Raw genomic sequence first — 24,896 nt, 5'->3', positions numbered from 1 at the left:
CCTCTTCTTTTTATGTTGTATATCAATTATTGGGATGATGGAATAGTTAGATTTGTTCCCAAGTGTAAAGGGGATTTCTTCTTTTTCTTTGTTACTGTGTATGTAATCAAAACGGCTTCTTTGTTTTGTTAAAAGTAGGAATGCTTCTTTGTTGCGAGAGAGTGTTGGAAGATTGTTTGGGTTAAAATTTACTGATAACGAGGATTGTATTCCTCTGTAAACCAATAGGGATTAATGTTGTTCTTTCTTCTGAGTCTGTAAGCTATTGTTGGCGGGCTTTGGGGCAGATCGGCGCGAGGGGGTGAGAGAGAGAGGATGCGATGCTGTAAACTGGGCGAGGAATGGATCCCAAGCGGGGGTCCAAGGCCAGGAGGTACCCTGAGGAGAGGAGACGACGATAGATGTGCTTGGTTGACCACTTCGGGTGCTCCTGAGCTGTGAGTCGAGGAGTTCGGAGGGGATCGAATGGTGGCCAGAAGACTTCAGTAATTGAGCTCCAACGGTGTGCACGATGTGGTTTGGACTTTGATAAGTTTGGCGCCTTTTCTTTATTTTTTTCCTTCATATATACTGTATCGTTATTAATCACTTAGTTATAGTAACCTTTATAAATTGTACTCATTTAATCGCATATGGTGTACTGTCTGTTTTTGGGCGAGGCGGGGACATCACACAGCATCCACACCAGCTGATTACCCAGTTTGGCGGGGCCGAAGGCTGCTCCCCCTAGACGAGAACGAGCTGAGCGAGCCTGAGGCGACCCAGGGGGTTACACAAGTTTGCAGATGATACGAAGATTGGTGGAGGGGCAGGTCATATTGAGGAAACAGATAAGATGCAGAAGGAATTAGACAGATTAGGAGAATGGGCAAGAGAGTGGCTAATTAGATGCAATTCTGGAAAATGACTTGCACTTTGGCAGTAGAAATACATGTGCCAATTGTTTTCAAAACGGGAGGGAAACCCAAAAATCTGAGATGCAAAGGGACCTCCAGGTTCTTATGCAGAACACGCTAAATATTAACTTGCTGGTTGAGTCGATGGCAAATGCAATATTTCAAGAGGTCTTGAATACAAGAGAAGGGATGTGATGCTGAAGCTGTATTGGACACAGGTGTGGCACACCTTGAGTGTTCTGAACAGTTTTGGGCTGCTCATCTGAGAGAAGATGTGCTAGCATGCGTCAAGAGGAGGTTCACAAGGATGATCTCGGGAATGAAAGGTTTAACATACGAGGAACTTTGGCTTTGGTTTTGTCTTTGTGCTGGGTGGAAGTTAGAAGATTGAGGAAGGATTTCATTGAAACCGTTCGAATGTTGAATGGCCTAGAGTGGGTAGATGTAGAATGGATGTTTCTCATGGTGGGGCAGCCTAGGACGAGAGGGTACGGCCTAAGTATAGAGGGGCGTCCATTTCAAACATAGATAGTAACATAGAAACATAGAAGACATAGAAAACATACAGCAGAATACAGGCCCTTCGGCCCACAAAGCTGTGCCGAACATTTCCCTACCTTAGAACTACCTAGGCTTTACCCATAGTCCTCTATTCTTCTAAGCTCCAGGTAGCCATTCAGGACACTCTTAAAAGACTCTATCGTTTCTGCCTCCGATGCGGAGAAATTTCTTTCGTTAGAGGTGGTGGACTTTTGGAACTTGTTACCACGTCCAGCTGTGGAGGCTACGTCATAGTATTTAACGCAGAGACTGATAGCTTCTTGTTTGGACACGGCATCAGAAGTTACGTGGAGAAGGCCGGGGAATGGGGTTGAGTAGGTATCAAAGGTTGTGTAGCTATAGAAAAGGATCAGATGTTTGAATGGGGGAGCAGACTCGACGGACTAAGTGGCCTAATTTTGGTCCTACGTCTTTTGGTCTTATAATAAAAACAGACCTAGCTTCCAGAGGCACGTAAAAGAAAGAGTAACCAGGGTAACTATGGATTTACAAAAATATTCCACGTCATTTGGAGGGCATTTTGGATGTAAGAGAACATAAAGGGATCTACAGAATTGCTGACGTGATATTATTTAAAATCCTTAGAAATTTGCAATAACGTTCACCGTGGACTAATGCAAGGGTATGACTCGAATTCATCGATAGTTCCTCGCCCCCCCGCTCCCCACCCCGCAGATGCCTTGAGTCCTTAAATGTTTATCTACGTTTATTACTCAGATTCCACAGTTTTTGTCATGAAGGTGCTTGGAGAGGTACGTGGAAGGGAAAAAATAGGATAAAGGTGAAACAGGGGCAAAAGGGACTTGCTTAGAACGTCGGAATTACCAATAGCTCGTACACAGCACTTCACCATAGGTCAATAGGGAAGTCTGCTCATCTGTGATAATAACATTTTTTCCAACAGAACAGTGCCATCACCCTCCTTCTACAGTTCTTAAACGGTGGCAATTACAATTTAAAACACACCTTATCTGTATATGGCCTTAGCCAGCGCTATGCCTCGCGGTCGAATTATGAATAGTGGAAAATCTCCTTAAATCCGTAATACCTAACATGTCTCCATCATCGGCAGGTACCTTCCGCATGACAAATGTCTATAGCACACGACCTTTAATGAAACGTTACCACACTAGCAGCCTTTAACAATATTATTTATTCATATCACAAAGTATTGATTACTATGTAGACTATAAAATGCATCTACTCTGAACCAATTACAAATATCCCACCGTTTCTCGTCACACTACAACAACTATAAGAATTGCTAAACATGATCATTCTTCATAGATCCACGAAACCAATTTTTTTTAATGTTCTCGGAATCTCATAGAATTTATGAAATAGTTCGTCATTTTCTCAAATCTCTCCGTCAAACCAGCAGATAGGTAGATATCTGCGTATACCTTGGCTCGTTGATTAATTATTAGAATCACGTTTCCTCACCACAGGAACCCATGGAAGCACGTAAGCAAATTAGCCACAGACCAAAGCTTTTGCGTTTAATACTCTGATACTGAGGCCACCAGGTCTATCATTGCAGCACGACAAGTACTACACTAGGTTCTGATTGTGATGTTATTGAAACACTTGTTCAAAGTGCACTCCTTCGATATTAACCTTCCAATATATTTAATATATTTAAATATATTTAAGGTATATTTATGGTCTGCTACATCTTTAAATCTTTCAACACCACAAGCAATCAATTTGAATAATAACATTGAATAAGGACGTTGTAATTTTTAGTCATCCCCAACTTTCAACTAGACTGATAGATAGATGGTTCATGACTTTTGTAACGTGCAGATTGGTCCTGGCGGAAGAAAATGTCTGACCCAATTGTTTAACCATCAATAACAATAAATGTACAGTAAATCGGACATCACGTTGCCTCTTGATCACACTATATGTCGGAAAATCCAATTCAAAACATTACTGCATATTTTAAACACCTTTATGATATCTGATTTAAGTTCTCACTAAAATAAACTGCCGAGAAATCAAAAAAAAAGTCTAACTGCAACTCTTGATGGCGGAATATACGCACTGACGTGATAATGATTCAAAGGGGTGTTGATAGTTACAAGGAAGCCCCTTTTGCCATCACATGTTTCTTTGTATTAATCTCCGGTTTCAGTAAGATAATGTAACATTTCGGTGCGAAAATACAGATGAGCAGACCAAAGCTCGACGCCCAGATTGCAAAAACTTCAGCTGCCACGGTGTACTTTCCTGAAGAGCTCACATAAGCTGGAATAAATGTTATTCAAACAGCGCAAAAGATCAGCATGCTGAAGGTGATGTACTTGGCTTCGTTGAAACTCTCCGGGAGTTTCCGGGCAAGGAATGCAAGCACTAAACACACAATGGACAACAGAGCAATATAGGCCGACACCAAGTAAAAGGCGATCAATGAGCCCACGTCACATTCCAGAATAATGATGTCTCTGTAATAACTCATGTTTCTGAGGGGGTAGGGAGGTGACACACTCAGCTAGACAACGCAAACCAAACCTTGCAAAAAGGTGAGGACGAATACGCCCAAGCGTTGCTGCGCCGGTCCGAACCAATTCATCACGCTGCTGTTGGGTAGAGTTGCTTTAAAGGCAACCACTACAAGGATTGTTTTGCCTAAGATGCAGGAAATGCACAGAACGAACACAACCCCGAAAGCTGTGCGGCGCAACATGCAAGACCAGCCGGACGGTTCTCCAATGAAGGCGAGCGAGCAAATGAAGCAAAGCAGGAGGGCGAAGTGTAGCAGGAAGCTAAGTTCAGAGTTGTTCGCTTTGACCATAGGAGTTTCTCGATACTGATGGAAAATCACAGCGGTTGCCAATGTAAAACACACTCCCACTAGAGAAAGCACCACTAATACAAATCCGAGAACTTCTCGAAAGGAAAGAAACTCAACCTTCTTGATAACACACTGGGTTTTTGCCTGATTGGACCAGTATTCCGCTGGACACTTGATGCAATCCGCCGAATCTGGAAAAATAATTAATTGATCCGAATGTTCCTTTCACCACAGAGCTGTTCAAGATTCAAGATTGTTTAATATCATTTCTAGTGCACAAGTATAGAGGAGAAGGAAATTATCTCTACCCCGGACCGGACGCAGAACAACAACAACAACAAAATAGAGAATACAATTAATAAAACAACAAACATATATTAATACGTACGATTTCTCATACATATTGATTGCATGTCCAGACTGTGAAGCAAGGCAAAGGAATGCCTGCTCAGATGGTGACTCTGACAGGAAGTGTTAAGGTAGTAGTTCTGGAAGTGTGGAGAGGTAGTGTATTGGGTGCAGGTGTTGATTAGCCTTACTGTTTGGGGTAAGTAACTGTTTCTGAGTTTGGTGGTGCTGGCGCGGACACGGCACATAATGACGATGATGTTCCTGGCGCGAAGATTACGCAACCTATCACTGATGGCAGTAGGAGAAGCTGTACATGAGCAGGGGGTGTGGGATCCTTCACTCTATGCTTTTTTTCGGGTATACACGTATATCTTCGATTGCAGGTAGGCTAGTGCCGGTGACGCAATGGGCAGTTTGACTACACGCTGGACAGCCTTCGTTTCTGCCGCAGTGCAGTTCTGCACCACGGAGTGATGCAGCATATTAGGATGTGCTTCTGTACAACGACCTGACTCTGGACGTGCATAGTCCAACTCACCTCAGCCTCCCCTGGAAAGTAAGGGCGTTAGTGAACTTCCATGATTTTTTAGAATGTATTCTGGGAACATGAGATCTTGTGCACGACGTGCACTCCCAAGCGTTTGAATCTGCTCGCAGCTTCCACTGCCGTTCTATTTGAAATGACGAATACCGCTCTACATTCTGCACTTACCAGTGACGTTGCTGATCTCCCCGTCGGCGCACTCTGCACAGTCAAAACAACATATCGGCTGCCCTTTCCGGCTAATTTTCCTTGTTCCAGGAAGACAGGGTTCTGAGCAAACTGCACGTGGGATCTGAAGCAACAGAAAACATCCTGATAGTATCCATTGGATGCATAAATATTCCCATTAAGCAAGCTGAATATCTAATAAAATAAATCCTCAAAATTCAACTTGAGAAGTAAGAGAAAATTAAATCTGGAACGTTAAACTATGCTAATTCTGGGCAATATTATCTGTGAGGGATCTGCGTCAACATACGGGTGAGGCTAAATTGGCTACTTGTCGGGACTGGAGAAGCAGGGGCGTTATGCCTCATAGCAGACAAGATGGATTCTGAAGTTAGAAATCACGAATAGTTCGTCGGTGGTAATTGAATACGGAGCGTTAAACGTCGTACCTCAATGAATGCCCCTGGAAATGCGACCATATTAGAAACGAAGACTGTAAGCTACATTTTATTTCTGTGCAAGTGTTCATACGTGACCTTCAAAGCCAAGCTAACATTAAGCAACACTGTTTTCAAGTTTAGTAAACGTTACTGTGTGAAGAGAAATAGCAGGTAGAGTCAGACATACTGATATAAGAACAGGCTACTTGGTCCTTCGAGCCTATTTCACTATTTGATCTGATCATGGCCGATCATAGCGGGACGCAATTCCTCTTCTATGCTAGTTCCACTTCACACTCAATTCGTTTCGAATATCTTTCTGAATCCATCAAAAACGTATCTAATTATCTGGCCTGGACCAACCTCAGGGGAAGAGAATCTCTGAGATCCACCATCATCTTAGACTAGAAATATCTATGAAACTTAGTTTAAAATGATCAGCGTCTTACTTCATGACTGCGCCCCCTTGTTTGAGACACTCCCACTACTCAAAGATCTCAACGTCTACCCTGAGGCCATCATATGTCTGAATAAGGCAATCTCTCGTTCTTCTAAACTCTTAAGCACAGACCTGGACTGCCGAAACTGCACGTTACGTGTCATTAATTTAGCATTATCGGCAACAAACACCTTTATCTACAAAATCACCTACATCCCAGGCATTCAACTGATGCCCATTACGCGGAATTAAATGCATGGTAGAAGGGCCATACCGTATTTTCAGCCGTGCTCCACATGATATCCTCGATATTCATTGTTAGTTCGCGCCCTGGCGGAGCCGAGCCATCATAATACCCAATGTTTGTAATGTCAACAACACCGTTCAAATTCTTTTGTAAGTTCACGAATTCGTATCGTGGTACAGGGTCTCCATTTTCATCGAAATACACGTTTTCTCCTGTCTTCGCCGTGAAATTCACAGTACGGAGGTAGTGCATCAACTAGGGAGGAACAATGCAATTCTATAACTGGAGTGCGGAGTCAGTGTACCTACACGCAGTGGTTCAAATTCACCGTTAATCTTGGTTTTCATAAATTAATGTTACGTGAACAGGAGTTGGGATGTTATGTTGAAGTTGTATAAGATGTTGCTGGTGCCAAATTTATAAGTATTATGTCTATTCCTGGTTATCTACCTACATATATGATATCAACAAGACTGACGGAATCAAATAAATCAAATTACCCTTTCCTGGACATCTCCGGAAAACCGGCTCATTAGTCCCTCGCCAACAGCAACTAGATTTCGCGGTGATAGACCCACCTTTCTCCAGTTTCGTACACATTGTATACATTTTGGTCCTGCCAAATCCATGAGGTTGGGATGTCTCGCCCATCCAAACCAATCGAAATGCTGTGTCAGTTACCGCCAGTTGCAAGAAACAACAGATCGGACATTGCATATAATTTATAAAGAAGTACATCTAAGAATGTTAATTTAAGGAAGCAGTTTTTGAATGAATGAAAGAAAATAAAGATAAAAGGGCCCATTACTCTTAAACAGTCCCATGTGCACTTAAGTTGGAAGATGTCTTGAACTTGTCTGTTGTTCACGCGCTTGACTCTAGGTCTGCTGGAAAGCAGGTGAGAATCAGGTACCTATGATTAAACCCAAATGAGACAAGGGAACGCTGGAACACCCGGAAGACCCGGAGTCTGGAGTCCACGGACCGGACAATGACACTAATATCCTTGTGGGGAGGTTTGCAATAGCCATTGGGCGTTGTTTAAACTAATATGGCAGGGGGATGGGCACCAGTATGATAGACTGAGGATAAGCTTGCAGGACTACAAGTAGATGATGGAATATGTGATATGAACGTAATGTTTGGGTACAACTGCAGACAGAGCAAAGAGTTAAGTTCTACCACAGAGGCAATATTCATAAGGGCCTAAAGTGCAGGACTAAAAGTGCTGTATTTAAATACACGTAGCATTCGGGATAAGGTGGATTAACTTATTGCGCAGTTAGAGTCTGGTCGGTATTACAAAGGAAAAAGTGTCAGGGAAACTGAAAGATTTTAAGGCGGATTTTAAGGTGAACCGAGTGTGCTACATCCCAGAATCTCAAAATCAGATTGCTGAAGAGGTAACAGATGTATTGGGCACGATCTTTCAAGAATCACTTGATTCTGGCATGGTCCCGAATGACTGGAAAATCACAAATGTCACTCCACTCTTCAAGAAGTGAGGAAGACAAAATTGATGAAATTGTAGGCCAGTTAACTTTACGCCAGTGGTTGTGAAAGGGTTGGAGTCCATTATTAAGGACCATGTGTCGGGGTACCTGGAGACGAGTGATAAAATAAGTCAAGGTTAGCATAGATTCAGTGAAGGGAAATCTTGCCTGACAAATCTGTCCAAATTCTTCGAGGAAGTAACAATCAGGGTGAACAAAGGAGAGGCAGTGGGGTTTGCTTACTTCAATTTTCAGGAAGCATTTGATAAAGTTCTTCACATGAGGCTGGTTAACAGGACAAAATCCTATGGTGTTACAGGAAACATACTAGTATCGATGACCAGCTGAGAGGCATGAGGCAGAGAGTGTGAATAAAGGGGGCCCTTTCTGGTTGATGCTAGTGACTGGTCGAATTCATCAGGGATCATATTGGGTCCATAGCTTTTCATACAGTTTGTCAATGACTTATATAGTGTAATTGCTGGCTTTGTATCAAAGGTTTTGGCTGATACGAAGATAGTTGGAGGGGTAGGTAGTGTTGTGGAAGCAATGGAGTGGTAGGTAGTGTTGTGGAAGCAATGCGATTGCAACAGCGCGCAGGCAAATTGGAAGAGTGAGCAAATATGTGGCAGTGTTGTGTAATGTATGATAATGTATTTTGGCAAAAGCAACAATAGTGCAGACTATTATATAAATGGAAGGAAATTGAAACATCAGACATGCAAAGGGACTTAGGATTCCTCGGGCAAGACTCCCTGAGGTTGAATTCACAGATTGAGCCGCTGGTAAAAAAAAAACACAAATGCAATTTTATCATTTATTTAAAGGGGAATAGAATATAAAAACAAGGAGATAATACTGAAGTTTATGACACTAATCAGGCCGCACATGGAGTATTTTGGGACTCTTATCTCAGAAAGAATGTGTTGTCATTGGACAGAGTCCAGAGGAGGTTCACGAAGATGATTCTGGGAATCAAAGGGTGAACATATGAAGAACGTTTAGCAGCTTTGGGCCTATACTGGTATTTAGAAGAATGCCGGGAGGTGGGAAGGGGGGGGGGGGGGGGGGGGAGGGATTTCATTCAAACCTACCAAATGTTGAAGAAACTAGATAAGCTGGATGTGGAGAAAATGTTACCTCTGCTGGACGCATCCATAAAGAGAGGTAAACCGGAAAAATTAAGAGGCGCCCTTTTAGCACAGTTTTAGCCAAAGAGTGGTGAATCTGTGGAATATTCTGCCAAAGACTGCGATGGAGGCCATGCTATTGGATATATTAAAGTAGAAATTGATAGAATCCTGATTGGTCGGGGCATCAACGGTTATGGAGAGAGGGTAGGTGTATAAGGTTGAATGGGTTCCGGCATCAGCTACAATGAAATTGCGGAGCGGACTCGATGGGCTGAATGGCCTAATTCTCTGCTGCGCCTTCTGGTCTTGTGGTTAGAAGGTAGAGTCGTGAAGAAGAATACAGATGTCAAGGACCGTAAATACAGACAGGAACCAATGAACAGATATGATAGGACGGAGAGATTAAAGTGTGTGGAATTCAATGTTAGGAGTATGATAGATTAAGCAAAATTACGAGGACTATAGATAGGGTAAATGCAAACAGGCTATTTCCAACTGAGGTTGAGCGAGACTGAACTAGAGGTCCTCGGTGAAGAGCAAAAGGCGAAAATGTTATAGGCGAGCCTGAGGGGAAACGTTTTCACTCTGAAGGCAGTGCGAGAGTGGAACGAGCTGCCCACGGATTACGTTGGTTCCGGTTTCGAATGCACCGCTTCAAAGAAGTCCGGATAAGTTCTTCGATAGGAAGATAACTCAGTGCCTATCGATGAGACGAGGCAGAATAACAGTTCAGCACTCATGGGGTCCGTGGTGCAGAAGGTAAAGAGGGAGAAGAGGGGAACGATGGTGACTATGGGTTCAGTAGTCTTGGGAACAGACAGGATATTCTGTGGACATGAACGGGACACCCGGATGGTATGTTACAAGGGAGGATCTCACCGATCGCTTCCACGTCATTTGAGAGAGGAAGGAAAAGCAGCCAGATGTCTTGGTGCATATAAGTACAATGACATAAGAAGGAAAAATCAATAAGTTCCTGAGTGGAGAATTTAGAGAGCGAGGCAGAAATCTGAGAGGCAGGACCTCCAGGATAGTAATTTCTGGCTTGCTATCAGTGCACGCACTAGTGAAGGTAGAAACAGGATGATTTGGCAGATAAATGCGTGGCTGAGAAACTAGAGTGGAGGCAGGGCTTCCGGTTCTTGGATCACTGGTATCTCTTCTGCCTATAAGACCTATACAAAAAGGATGTGTTACACCTGAACCCGAAGGGGATCAATATTCTCGCGGGTAGGTTTGTTAGAGCTGTTGGGGAAGGTTAAAACTAATTTGGCAGCATGGTGGGAACCGGAATGAAGGGAGTCAGGATAGGACGGATAGTAAAACAACAAAAATAGTGTGCAGTCAGACAGTCTGGAAGGGCAGACAGTTGATAGGACAACATTGCAACCAGCATGGTGAGTATCAGTTCGTTAGGGATGCAAAATTAAAAAGGGTAGCAAATACATCACTCAAAAACTTATATCTCAATGTACGGAGTACAAGGGATAAAGTGGATGATCTTGTTGCACATTTACAGATTGTCAGGTGTGATGCTATGGCTATCCATGAATCGTGGCAAAAGAATGGTTGTTGTTGCGAACTAAATGTCCAAGGTTATACGTAGTATCAGAGTGATAGGAAGGTAGACAGAGGGGATGGCGGGGCTTTGCTGGTAAAGAATGGCATTAAATCTGTAGAAAGATGTGACAGAGAATTGGAAGATATTGAATCCTCATTGGTTGAGTTAAAATTACCCTGATGGCAGTTATATACAGGCCTCCCAGTAGGAGCTGGGATGTGGGCTACATATTACATCAGGAAATAGAACAGGTGTGTCAAAAGTGTAATAGTCGTGGCAGATTTTAACATGCAGGTCGATTCGGAAAATCAGGTCGGTAATGGATCTCAGGAGAGTGCGGTTTTTGAATGTCTACGAGATGGCTTTTCAGAGCAGTTTGTTGTTGAGCCTAATAGGGGATCAGCTATGCTAGATTGGGTGTTATGTAATGAACTTGCGGCGATTAGGGAGCTTAAGGAAAAAGAGCCCTTAGGAGCCAGTGATCACAATATGATCGATTTCCACTTGAAATTTGATGAAGAGAAAATAAAGTCTGACGTAGCAGTATTTCAGTGAGGTACATGAGTTAACAGTGGCATGACAGGAGTTTCCCAAATTAAATTGGAAGGAACTGCTGTCAGGGATGAAAGTGGAGCAGCAATGGCGTGAGTTTCTTGGAGAAATGAAGAAGGTTCAGGACAGTGATATTCCAAAAAAAAAACCGGAGAAATACTAAAATGGCGAAGAGTGTAACCGTGGCTGACAAGGGAAATCAAAGCTATTATAAAAACAAAAAAGAAGGCAGACAACAAAGCAAAAATTAGCGGGAAAAGTGAGGATTGGGAAGCTTTTCAAACCTACCAAGAACAACTAAAAGAACCATTTGAAGGGAAAATGAAATATAAAAGCAAGCTAGAAAACAATATCAAAGTGGATAGTAAAAGCTTTACAGAGTATGGAAAAATAAAAGAGAAATGAAATATGACATAGGACCGCTAGAAAATGAAGCTGGAGAAATCGAGAAATAATAATGTGGACAAGGAGACGACAGATGAACTAAATGGGTCATTTACAACAATCTTTACTGTGGAAAATACAAACAGTGTTCCAGAAGTAGGTGTGTAGGAAGGAAGGGAAGTGGGCGCAGTTTGAGCAAATACATCACTCAAAGAGTTATATCTCAATGTATGGAGTGCAAGGGATAAAGTGGATAAAGTAGAAAGTGCTCAAAAAGATGAAAGATCTAAGACTGCTTAGGTCACCCCGACCAAAAGAACTGCACCCTAGGTTTCTGAAGGATATAGCGTTAGAGATTGTGGAGGCATTAGCAATGACTTTTCAAAAATCAATGTACTCAGGCATGGTGCCACAGGACTGGTAAATTGCAAATGTCACTCCACTTTAAGGGAGAAGAGCATCAGAAAGGAAATTATCGACCAGTTAGCTTGACCTCAGTGGTTGGGAAGATGTTCGAGTCAATTCTTAAGGATGAGGTTTTGGAGATTCTGGCAGCCCAGAACAAGATAAGAGAAAGTCAGCATGGTTTCCGTAAGGAAAATAGATAGATAGATAGATAGATAGATAGATAGATAGATAGATAGATAGATAGATACTTTATTCATCCCCATGGGGAAATTCAACTTTTTTTCCAATGTCCCATACACTTGTTGTAGCAAAACTAATTACATACAATACTTAACTCAGTAAAAAAATATGATATGCATCTAAATCACTATCTCAAAAAGCATTAATAATAGCTTTTAAAAAGTTCTTAAGTCCTGGCGGTAGAATTGTAAAGCCTAATGGCATAGGGGAGTATTGACCTCTTCATCCTGTCTGAGGAGCATTGCATCGATAGTAACCTGTCGCTGAAACTGCTTCTCTGTCTCTGGATGGTGCTATGTAGAGGATGTTCAGAGTTATCCATAATTGACCGTAGCCTACTCAGCGCCCTTCGCTCAGCTAACGATGTTAAACTCTCCAGTACTTTGCCCACGACAGAGCCCGCCTTCCTTACCAGCTTATTAAGACGTGAGGCGTCCCTCTTCTTAATGCTTCCTCCCCAACACGCCACCACAAAGAAGAGGGCGCTCTCCACAACTGACCTATAAAACATCTTCAGCATCTCACTACAGACATTGAATGACGCCAACCTTCTTAGGAAGTACAGTCGACTGTAATAGGAATAATTCCTAGGAAACCTGTTGGAATTCTTTGAGCAGAATACAACAAGATAGATAAAAGGGATGTATATGTCGATTTTGCATATTTGGACTTTCCAAAAGTCGCGAACCAGATGCCACACATCAGGCTGCTTACCAAGTAAGAAGTCCATGGCATTACTGGAAAGTTGCTGATATGGTTAGAACATTGGCTGATTGGTGAGAGGCAGCGAGTGGGGATAAAAGGATGCTTGTCTGGTTCGCTGCCAGTGAAGAGTGGTGTTCTGCAGGGGTCAGTCCTGGGACCGCCTCTTTTTATGCTGTATATCAATGACTTCGATGATGTAATAGATGTCTTTGTTGCCAAATTTGCAGTTGATACGAAAATTAGTGAAGGGGCGAGTAGTGTTGAGGAAACAGGCAGGCCACAGAAAGGCTTCGACAGATTAGGAGAAATGGCAAGAAAGCGGCAAATGAAATAGATTGATGGAAAGTGCATGGTCATCCACCTTGGTAGTAGGAATAAGTGCACAAAATATTTTCGAAACGAAGAGAACATTCAAGAATCTGAGATTCATAGGGACTTGGGAGTTCTTTTGTAGAACATCCTAAAGGTTAACTTGCAGAGTGCGTCGGTGTTGAGCAAGGCAAATACAATGTTAGCATTCATTTCAAGAGGTCTTGAATACAAGAGCGGTGATGTGATACTGAGAATTTAGAAGACACTGGTGAGGCCAGAAGTTGAGTAATGTGAACAGTTTTAGGCTCCTCATCTAAGAAAAGATGTGTTGGCATTGGAAAGGGTTCAGAGGAGGTTCACGAGCGTGATTCCGGGTAAGCATTGTCATACGAGGAACTTCTGATGGCTTTACGTCTGTACTGGGTGGAATTTAGAAGGATGAGGGGGACTTCCATTGAAGCCTTTCGAATGTTGAAAATCCCTGGCCAGAGTAAATATAGAAAGCATATTTCCCATGGTGGGGGAGTCTAGGACAAAAGGGCACAGCTTCAGGATAGAGAATGTTCATTTAAATCACAGACACGGAAATTTTTTTTAAGCCAGTGGGTAGTGAATTTGAGGAGTTTTCTACCCAAGCCGTCTGTAGAGGCTAGGACGTGGGGTTTATTTATCGTAGAAATTTACGGGATGTTGTTTGGACGTCAAAGCTTACGGGGAGAGGTCCGGGGAATGGGGTTGAACAGTGGAAAAAAAGAATGTTCTATGATTGAATGGTGGAGCAGACTCGATGGGCCCAGTGGTCTAATTCTGCTCCCGTCTGTTATGGTCTGACGATCTGACAGATGAAGCGAAGGGCCTGCTCCACCTAAACCGTGATGGGTCCTTAATCCTGACGAATTGCTTAACTAGAGTTGTGCAAAAAACTTTAAACTAAATACCGGAGGGTGGGTTCGACAAGCATGGGTGAAGTAAAGACAAAATTGTGGATAAAGATAAAGTACAAGCAAAAGTTAAGAAACAGACAAAGAAGGGTGGGGTGCATGCAGAAAAGTGTACTAGAGGCAAACATTATTCGATTTTAAAGGCACAATGAATGTAAGGGCACTATTTGAATGTAAGTAGCATTCATAACAAGGTCAGTGAATTTGTGGCACAAATCAGTATAAAGTGGTTTGATTTGCCATTACATAAACGTGATTGCAAGGTGGAGAGGATTGGGAATTAACTGTCTAAGGATATTACGGTATGCGGAAGGATAGGCAAGAAGGTAAGGGAGGTGGGAAAGCGCTCTTAATTAAGTATGGGATCAGGGCGACAGAGAGAGACAATATAAAATCTAAGAAGCAGAATGTTGTGTCTATCTGGGTAGGAATTAAGAATAGTAAGGGACAAAAAGATCACTGGTGGGAACTGCCAAGAGTCCACCGAATAGGAACCTTACAGTTATAGTTACAATAAACCAAGAAATAGCTGATGCATGGTAGAATGGAACAGCAGTTATCATGGGGGACTTTAACTTGCACATTGATTGTGTGAATCAAGTTGGTCGAAGCTATCTTGAGGAGGACTTCGTAGAGTGCACACGTGATAGTTTTCTTGGACAGCATGTTACTGAACCACAAGGGTGCAGCTTATCTTGGATCTGATCCTGTGCAATGAGACGGGTAAAATTTGCAATTTTCTCTTTAGGGATCGTCTTGAAAAGAGTGATCACAGTATTATTGAGTTTCCCATACAAATGGAGGGTGCAATAGCTCGATTTAAAAGTAGAACATCATGCCTAAACAAGGGAGGATACAACAGCATTAGGAACAACTTAGAAAATGTAGACTGGGAACAGAGACTATATGGTGGGAAGGTTGAGGTCCAGTGGAAGTCTTTTAAATAGGTTTTTGACGCTGCTGAACAGAAGTATATTCCATTTCCATGCAAGGAGAGTAAGGATGCCGAGAGCCAGCCAAGAATAACAAAGGAAATAAAGGAAGGCCTCAAACTAAAACCTTTTGCGTACAAAGTCGCAAGAGCAGTGGGAAACATGAAGATTGGGAAAACTTTAAACAGCAACCGCTAAGCCAGCAATAACGAAATTGAAGGTAGGTTATGAAAATAAATTAGCACAAACTATAAAATGGATAGTAGAAGTTTTTTATAATTATATAAAGCGGAAAAGGGTGGCGAAAGTGAACGTAGGACGAGAAGGGGAAATTGATATTGGATAATGCGGAAATGGCCAAAGCTTTGAATGACTATTTTGTGTCGGTTTTGACAGTGGGAAGTACGTCTAATATGCCGAAGAGAGATTATATAGATGCGATGGGAGATGTCTCGAGGTCCAATAGCTATCACTGATGAGGTGGTGCTGAGTATGTTGTGGGCCGAAAGATAGACAAGTCCCTTGGTCCTGGTGGAATGCATCACAGGATACTTAATGAAATGACAAAGGTTATAGTTGAGTCTTTGATGATAATTTACCAAAATTTTCTGGATTCTGGGCAGGTCCCGACGGATTGGAAGAAAGCGAATGCCACACTGCCGTTCAAAACATAAGGTAGGCAAAAGGCAGATAACTATAGGCCAATTAGATGAACATCTGTAGCTGGGAAAATGCTTGAAGCTATTTTTAAATAATAAATAGCGAGACATCTGGAAAGAAATGGACCCATCAAGCATGGTTTCAGCAAAGACAGGTCCGGTTTAACAGGCTTACTGCAGCGATTTGGGCATATAACAAGTAGAGTGGATAGAGGGGAATAGATGAACATCATTTACCTGGATTTCCAGAAGGCGTTTGATAAAGTGCCACATAAAAAGACTTATCCATAAGATAAGGATGCTTAGAGCTGGGGGTAATGTATTAATATGGATGGATAATTGGTTAACTAATAAATAGCAGAGAGCTGGGATACATGGGTGCCACTCTGGTTGGTTATGAATGGTGAGCGGTATGCCTCAGGGATCAGTTCTGGGTCCTCAGCTGTTTACCATATATATTAACGATCTGGAAGAGAGAACCGAGTGTAGTGTATCTACGTTTACTGATAACACTAAACTGAGTTGAAAAAGACATTCTGCAGAGGATACAGAGAGTCTGCCGAGAGATATAGATAGGTTAAATGAGTGGGAAAAGGTCTGGTAGATGGAGTACAATATTGGTACATCCGAGCTCATCCGCTTTGGAACGAAAAACGGAAGATCATATTATGATTTAAATGGTCAGGGATTGAAGCATGCTGCAGTGCAGAGGGACTTGGGAGTGCTTCTGTATGAATTGCAAACTGTTGGTTTGCAGGTGCAGCAGGCTATCAAGAAGGTAAATTGATTATTAGCCTTCATTGCTAGAGGGATTGAGTGTAAGAGCAGGGAGGTAATGCTGCAACTGTACATGGTACTGGTGAAGCCGCATCTACAGTATTGCGTGCAATTCTGGTCTCCTTACTTGAGGAAGGGTTATACTGACCTTGGAGGCAGTGAAGAGAAGATTCACAAGTTTGATTCCAGAGATGAGGGGGATAGTCTAAGTGGAGAGATTGAGTCGCCTGGGACTATACTCGCTGGTATTATGAAGGATGAGAGGAGATATTATAGAAACATATAAAATCATGAAAGGGATAGATATGATAGAGGCAGGAAAGTTGTTTCCACTGGTAGGTGAGACTAGAATTAGGGGATATAACCTCAAGTTTCGGGGAGTAATTTAGGACGGAGATGCGGAGGGACTGCTTTTCCCAAAGAGTGACAAGTCTGTGGAATTCTCTTCCCAATGGTGCAGTGGAGGATACCGCAGTAAATACTTTTAAGGCAAGATTGGATAGATTTTTGCATAGTAGGGAAATTAAGGGTTATAGGGAAAAGGCAGGTAGGTGGGAATGAGTCGATGGTCAGATCAGCCATGATCTTATTGGATGGCGGAGCAGGCTCGAGGGGCCACATAGTCTATTCCTGCTCCTATTTCTTATATTATGTTATTTGCTGTAGTGCTGTATGACCCCATAATTCTGTACGTAAATGACTGAAATGTACTTGGGATCATAACCAAATGAAGTATCGTATATTGGAGACTGTAGATGCCCGGATCTGGAATAAAAGATTTATGAAGGAAAGGGATAGACTGGATACTTCCCTCGTCAGATTTTCCCTGACCCGCTGAATTCCTCGAGCATCTGGTATATTTCTCGACATTGATATTTGGGGCAGCTCATTAGCACCCGCTGTAGCAACTCGGAACAAACCATCGACAATATATTCCTTTTCATATGTGCTGCCTGAACTGCTAACTTTCCCCAGCAATCGGAGTGCGTTATTCTGGATGACTTGCAAGCAAATCTCTTGTGTTTCACATATTTATGTGGTGGGAGTGCCCGGAGAGTGGATAGGACAACAAGTAATATGGTTGCCTCGGTTCCTTGATTATCACTACTGAATACCAAGTCCTAGGTTGACGGTACAGGCTAGAGATTTCAACTCATTTAACGCCACTACAAAACAGAAGAAGTACAGTCGATGTACTTCTTTCCCATCGAACGCCCTTCGATATACAGTCTCTTAGATGCTGCCCTCTCACCGTCACCTGACAGAGAGGAACACAGTCCACACGGAAAGTGGAGGAGTTCTTTCCAACAGTCATCTTTCAGCCAATGCGCTCTGCAAATGATCGAATCATGACTCACTCTGGTATTGGGGGAGATTGCATCTCTATACATTAGTGGCCCCATTCCCCACTTAATAACGGATTGACGTGTTTAGCATTTGAACCCATCTTCTGACAATAAAGTTTTGATCACACCAAGATAACTAGTTACTAAAGTATAGTCGGCTATATTCTCCTGCACATGAAAATGGGACATAATATAACTTTGAAACAAAAGTCACACATGTCCATGTTGTCAATTAGCCGCTTGGTTTAGTAAAGGAAGTACAGGCCTACCTGCCTCGGCTCGAAATTTGAAATATGTGCACATGTGTTATTCATAAATGGCCCGTGGCCTTCCACACAGGTTAACAGATCGTGGAGTGCTTGAGCGATAGAGTAGACAGCTTTGTACACATGGTATGAACTCCCTTCCATTATCGTCGGGAGATAGGTATTGTCTATCCCTTCCATTTGTTCCTTCCCTGTGCATTGTTGAACTTCACCTGGGGAATACCCCGGACTTGTCGTATTGTCTGTGGTAAAGGAACATGTGAAAAGACTTTCCCAAAACTCCTCCACCAAAGTATTGTCAGGGAAGTTAGAAGGATGGACATTATGCAGGTAATCTCTGAGATCATCTATCTCTGTCCTTCGCGTTGACAAACCGATTGTCCCAGCGAGATACATTTCGCTTGCTTCAGGGGGAAGAAGATTTCCTGTCACCCACGCTTCACTTCCAATCCACTGTATACCAGTTACATTTTGACGCCATATTTCGTTGAACAAAATTCGCATATCAGTACCCTGAGCAAAGGCCACCACGACTTTAGTGGAGGCTTGTTTAATTACCTGGACAACTTTGCTGATTTTCTCTGGCGGGTCCGTCCTGTAAAATGACTCAGAGTAGGCAATGCAAACCCCAAACCTTTCCACATGTTCCACAAATCCTTGCATTCCGAAAATACCGTAATCGTTGTTACTTCTAATGGTACCGATCCAAGCCCAGCCAAATGTTCTCACCAGCTCAGCGAGAATTCTGGATTGATTCTGATCGCTGGGAATGGTTCTAAAAAAGGTGGGGTATTCTTTCTTATTGCTGAGACAGGAGCAGGTGGAGTAGTAACTAACCTGTAGAGAAGGAGTATAATATAAGTTAATGTAAGTTATGAATAAATGCAAGTTACAGATATACCGTTTGCGATTTTCTCCTTGTGTTGAGATGTCTCACACCATAGTGCTTGTAGTTAAGGAGAGGGATCCGAAAGATCAAAGCACATTTACTGATCATTGCATGTTGCACACAGACAATGTTCAGTGCCTGAAATGCACCACCTGGGGTGGAAAATGAGGAAATACGATAGAACGAATTAGTGGCTCTTGGTTGCGTACATGAATTTGCAAAGAACGGAGGGGCATGGTCATTATTTAGACAAAAGGGACCACTTCAGTTAGTCATTTGACCAATAGTTAATTAAATTTTGCACAAAACATAATCCAAAGGGAATATTCTTGAGCTGCACTTCTCTACGTTCAATTTTCTTTGGTCTAGTGCAGTGAAATTTTACAGAGGACAATTCAATTTTTTTTTTTACAGTTTATCACGTTGAAAGGCGCATAACCAATTTATAGCTAATTTCAACTACGATAGAATCTCATATGTAATAACACATTTGTCTTTATTGTGTTAGTATCTTAAGCTAACACATCCCTATTTCAACGTAGTCTTGACGTGGGACCGTGTTTGTGTCGATGCTAATAAGGATATGGTACACCCACAGTAAAAATGCAATTCAATACTTGACACGTTACCAGAGGAATCCCAAACGATCCGATTGCCCTTGCCGTTACGATAGAGTTTGTAGACGGACCACAGCCAACAATGGCAGCGACATTGGAGGAACCTCTACATTCAGGGTATTCAATCAATTCTTCTCTTCCGTTGATTAAAGACAGTGCAGCTTTCGACGCGATCGCGGAGGACGAGCAGTCATCGTGGATCTGATAACCGAGTGTGATCCCCGGGAGGAGATTCTCATTAAGGTTTATTTCTTCTATGGCAAAAATCATCGTCTGCGCCTGTCGGAAGCTTCCAAACCCAAAACTGTGGGATAAAATTAAGCCGAGATGATAAAAGTCTTCATATCCCCGATCCTACCAGAAGTGACATTAAACAATCTTGAATCTTGAAGGATTAAACACTGTAACAATTTTCTTGTCGATAACCTCGATACCGGACGCACACTGATTGATGTCAATTCCAGCACCTACCAGCTCAAGATACCAGATATGGTTGATTTCACAGTGAACAGGTTTAAACGTACTCTGTAGGAGAGGGCTCGAAGGGAACCATTATTTTTTACCAGCAGAAGGTCCACTTCACAAGGAGGGCAAAGCAAAACACACCAAAACGCCGGGCTGACAGCATGTTTCTGCAGAGGGAAATGAACAGTTGTCGTTTTGGGCTGAGACCTTTCGTCGGAACTGGAAAGGAACAGTGCGTGAAAGGTGTTATATTCCCGGAAAGCCGACTAGCAATCTTATGGATATAGTGATTTAAAGTGGAGATGCGCGGGCTAAAAAAGAAATCTTAAAACAAATACCAGAAGATCTATAGATGCTGGAAATCCAGTGTACACATACAAATGCTGTAGCGACATACCAGGTCAGGCATCATCTATGGTGTGGTATAAAACCTCGATGTATCTTTCCATAACCCTGCAAAGGGATTCATCATCCCTCGCCATCTTCCAGAAATTTCCATCAAAATTTCTGAACTGCATCAGAGCTCGCTGATATTAAATAATTTTCGATACACAGAGCACATGGAACAGTTGAGCACATTAAATGCCTAACTAAACTAATCCATCCTGCCTTCACAATGACCCTATCCCTCCATTCTCTACGCATTCATGAGCCTACATCAGAGAGCTTAAGCAGAGATAACGTATATACTCTGACCACAAACCCTAAGCGCATTCCAGCCATTTACCACTCTCCGTATAATATAACCGACCCGCATATCTACTTGGAAATTTTCCTTTGTCTTCCTTAAATGTATGCCAACTGGTACGAGAGATTTGTGTTGGCCAGCGAGAAAAAAAAAAAACTACTATGAGTGAGCAGACATGATGGCGGACATTTTGTGATTGTTCTTGCAGTCTCAATTTGTGAACTGTTTGATAAACTCATTTTTACTCTGCGATAACTTAGTCAGAATAATTGAAAGTGGAGACAAAGAATTTCTGTTAATAATCTGCTTAACCTGAGACAAAGATCAGAAACTGTTTATTGTGTACAATGAGAGATTTTCAGAAGTATTCTCGTCATCCGTGCCCAGAGTCTGAGTGACACGATTTGACTGGTTTGAACCAGTCAGAGTTGAACTAAACAAAATAAGTCTCATGAGGTACGATGTTGAAGCCGAACGCTGGAAAATAGTACTTCCTATAACTTTCGGCTGCATCAAATGTAATCTGACCCAGGCCAATTAAATGACTTCCAGCCAAAAAGATTGAAACATCATAGGATGATAAGGAGAAGAATAAAAAAAATATATGATTTAGAAGCTCAGGCGTATTTGAAACCCTTCTATAATGCATCTATACTAATATTTATGGTATGTTGTTGGGAATGAGAAATATTCCTTTAGATAAAATGAAAAATCTTTAGGAACAAGATTTACAGATTTCAATAAATGAGGATACTTGGAATGAATTTTTTAAAAAATTGGTTATTACCTCATCGTTATGTGCCCGTCATTCCCTTCTACAATTTAAAGTAGTTCATAGAGCCCATATGTCTAAAGATAAGCTGTCTCGTTTTTATTCGGACATATCTCTCTACTGTGATAGATGTAATAATGTAGAAGCTTCACTAATCCATATGTTTTGTATTTGTCCGAGTCTTGAAAAAATATTGGAAGGAAGTATTTCAAACTTTTTCGGTGCTTTTTAAAGTAAATTTTAAACCTAATCCTTTGACTGCCTTGTCTGGTATTGTTGGAGGAAGTGATATTATTTTGGAGACCCACGATTTGCATATTTTGGCCTTTATTTCTCTTATACCCAGGAGGGCATTGTTGCTTAAGTGGAAGGATGCCACTCCGCCTACTCATACTCATTGGTTACATGATGTTACATCTTTCTTAAATTTAGAGAAGATTCGCTGTTCAACTTCTGAACCTAGACAAGATTGCTTAACTTTGTGGGACCTTTTTTGAATTGCTTTCAAAATCTTTGATTTGCTATTAAGCACAGATGTTGGTTAATAATACGTTTTACTAAATGTTAAGGAGTTTTTATCGAAACAACTTTTTTCCGTCTGGTAGTCGGTTTAGACTTTTTGTATAATAAAATTATTTCTTTTCAATTTTAAGTTTAAATTTAATCTATATGGATATGGGGTATTTACCCGTCATCTGTGATTTCAATGATATATATTACATATCTTACAGTACCCTGTATTTTATTATGTAAGAAACTAATAAAATATTGAAAAAGAACGAAAAAAGCTCAGGCGTTCACTGCTCTGGAGACCAACCATCGCGGATGTATAGGACTCCATGATGGACATGTGGAGACAAAATCCGAACCACGAGGAACTTCTGACAATCGTAGACTCCCTTTCCTGGATATTACTTTTTTCGCTTCTTTGACTGCTCATGGAGTGTCAAGGAAACTTAGTAGGTGTGAACATAGGTTTTCAACTGTGAAATTCATGGGCTTGTTCGGCAACAAAGAAAGTTACTCGGGAGTAAATACAGATTCTCTCTGTGTCAGATGGATTATTATTGCTGAGGGTTAATGTGTTTAACCTTTCCATAATGGCAAAATGAAACAGGTTGTCTGTTTTCCACTTAAAGAGGAAGATGAAATATTAATGTCAACTGCGTTTAGAAACTGACGCAAATGAACAATTTGCCTTTGACTCTCAACAATTTTTCATCACTGCACCATAGAACATAACCTCTCCGGATGCACTGGATGCCTAATGGATAGATAGGGCAGCTGTTGTACCCGAGGCAGCAAGATAATGTAGAATGTTGCGGACGCAGCTCAGCATATTATGGACACCAGCATTCCCGGCATGTCTACACTTCTCGCTGTCTCGTTAAAGCGGCCAAGATAATCAAGGGCTTCCACCCAAAGAGACATTCGCCCAGCTTCTTACTTCGTCCAACCTCCTTCTTTCTCACCTGATTTCACCTATAATCTGAGGGCTAGTGCTCCTTCCCCTCAACCTTACCTTCGTATTCTAGCTTCTGCTCCTTTATTTTCGGTCCTGATTGAGAGCGTAGGCCCGAAACCTCGACTGTTTATTCCCCTGCTTATGTTCTGTCTGACATTTGCGATGCTATGTTGAAATTGTCTAAGTCGGTGGTGAAGCCTAATTTGGAGTATTGTGTGCAGTTTTGGTGACCTAACTACAGGAACGAAGGAATCTAGGTTGAAAGAGTACTGAGAAAATTTACATGGATGTTATCCGGTCTGGAAACTTGTGGTAAAGGAATTATTGAATAACAGAACGTAGAAGATTGAGAGGAGATTTGACAGAGGAATACAAATTTCAGAGGGATATAGATATGGTAAATGCGAGCAGGCTTTTCCTCTGAGGTTGCGTGGGATCACAACCAGAGGCTATTGGTTCAGGGTGAAAAGTGAGAAGTTTAAAGGGACCATGAGGGAATCGTGCTTCAGCTAGAGCGCTATAACCTTGTGGAATACATTGGCAGTACGTGATGCATGCGAGTCGATTTCACCGATTAAGAGAAATTTGGGCAGGTACTTGGTTAGTAGGGGAATGGAAAGTCAGGTACCAGTGCAGGTCTATGAGAATAGATAGTTTAAATGGTTTCAACATGAACTAGTTGCACCAAAAGGCCGGATTTTGTGCTACAAATTTCCATGACTTATTAAGTACCAAACAAAGACCGCTTTAGATTTCAACGAAGGGCAAATGAAATATCTCCTCGAAACTCACCTTTGGTACACGATGCTTTTCGGGGTAGAGATAAAAGTCTGATATCGCTTTTATTAAAATATAGCTTACAGAAATCAGCGGATCTGGTAGGCTGTGCGTTCAATGAAGTATCTCCGGGTCTCGATATGAGACGTTGACTGTCCATTCCCTTTCATTGATGCTGCCTTAGTAGCCTAGTCGTTCAAAAGTTTATTCTTTTTGTACATCACTGCGTTTCTATTGGTTATATCTCTCTCATAGAATACCGAGACATATCTCATGGAATAACCAACAGTGCAATGTGCAGCATCACAGTGGACAACAAGTATCTGGTGCAGACAGATCATTGTAGATACCTTGCATAAAGCACACAACTGAATGTTCCCTTTTATTTGACCACAGAGTTTCTAATGATGCATTTCGGCACCTAGTTTAGTACATTCCCTAGCCAAGGCGCCCCAGCAGCAGACAAAATACGTACCACATTTACTATGACCTCTGAGATAATACCCACCATGACTTTTGATGAACGTTATTTCAACTATATCACGTTCATAATAAATCTAAAATGACTACTCACCATGCTGAAACAGTAACACTAAAGGTCAATGATAACGGAAGCAAAATTTTCAGAAGATAATTAGCTCTCACATTTGAAAGTTCTACTCAACGGTAATAGCGAAGAACTGCCAGTCAACAAGAAGTAAACTCACCTTTTGCACACGACGCTTTTCGGGGTAGAGATAAATGAATGGAAGTCCTGAATCAGATCCAAATGTATTGTGAATATTCCGCCGAGGATGACATCTCCGTCCTTGGACAAAACAGGCAAGCTGACTTTTGCTCTACGTTTGCAGAGGATTCCGTGCGTTTTTGGTGAAGCGAGAAACAACAACAGAAACAGAAATGGAGACATTGCTCTTTTGCAGCGACTTATTACAATCAGAGGGAAGAACGTGGATTTATATTGCCTCCATCAAGTTCAGAATATATCCCAAAGCGCTTTCCAAAGATAGCAATTGCTGTAATGGATTAAGACACCGATGATGACATCGTACACGAGGGGTGCATCTGGAT

General features: G+C 41.9%; 1 pseudogene; it reads right to left on the bottom strand.

Moving 5' to 3' along the window:
- Positions 1 to 3,537: 3,537 nt before the first annotated feature.
- Positions 3,538 to 24,735, bottom strand: LOC140724665 (extracellular calcium-sensing receptor-like; annotated as a pseudogene).
- Between the last annotated feature and the right edge of the window lie 161 nt (positions 24,736 to 24,896).

This window comes from Hemitrygon akajei, chromosome 3 (assembly GCF_048418815.1).
Source record: "Hemitrygon akajei chromosome 3, sHemAka1.3, whole genome shotgun sequence".
Taxonomy (NCBI): domain Eukaryota; kingdom Metazoa; phylum Chordata; class Chondrichthyes; order Myliobatiformes; family Dasyatidae; genus Hemitrygon; species Hemitrygon akajei.
Note: the sequence above shows the minus strand (reverse complement) of the source record. Positions and strands in the feature narration are given on the sequence as shown.